Here is a 719-nt window from a genome sequence, read left to right as displayed (position 1 = left end):
GTATTTATAATAGAAGGGATCCCAAAGGTTTGTCATAACTTAATTCATTATCAATGGATCATATACAAGCCTATGAGTAAGTAAAATACAATTCTGTAAGACTCAATGCCTCCTGTCTTTATATGAGATCCCTACCTGTTCTTCTGCAGATATCAGACACAGCGAATGCTGCCGTTCTCGCTTACCGAAATTGTAAGCGAGAACGGCCGGTGTAAATTCGCCAAACGAGATCGAATTTTTGAAAAAAAAAAAAAAAAGATCACGAGCTGTGCTGATCAATGAATGCAGCGACAGCTCAGATCGACTCAATGTGCAATCGCTGGCACTAGAGGTTAAATGGGGACAAATCTCCTCAGCCAATCAGAAAGCACTAGAGGTTTTGAATGGGGAGACTTTTCCCCATTTAACCTCTAGTCCCATGAACGAATGCAGCCCTGAGAATTGACTGTGATCCCCGGCACTAGAAGTTATTTAACCTCTAGTGCCAGAGATCGTAATGATTTCTTCGATCTTTCGATGGTTTCGCGAAATCGGTTCGCCTAAATTTTGCGGACCCATCGGAAGTTCGAGGAAATTTTCGCAAGAATGCCAGAGGCTCATCCCCAATGACCAGCACCTGCAGGTATAATAAGGGCAGCGATACATTGCCAAAAGCTTTGCAACATTTGCCATATTCAAATAGGCAATGATTAATTTTATTCATCATTGACTGAAGGAGA

At 41.9% G+C, this 719-nt stretch overlaps 1 protein-coding gene across 1 annotated transcript in view; it reads right to left on the bottom strand.

The window, feature by feature from the left end:
• KCNK17 (potassium two pore domain channel subfamily K member 17) overlaps positions 1-719 on the bottom strand; it is a gene marked incomplete at its 3' end in the record, with an annotated part of 19752 nt that overhangs the window by 8845 nt on the left and 10188 nt on the right.

Source organism: Pyxicephalus adspersus, chromosome 4 (genome assembly GCF_032062135.1).
Source record: "Pyxicephalus adspersus chromosome 4, UCB_Pads_2.0, whole genome shotgun sequence".
NCBI lineage: Eukaryota > Metazoa > Chordata > Amphibia > Anura > Pyxicephalidae > Pyxicephalus > Pyxicephalus adspersus.
The sequence above is the reverse complement of the archived record's forward strand: the minus strand, read 5'-3'. Positions and strand labels throughout refer to the sequence as shown.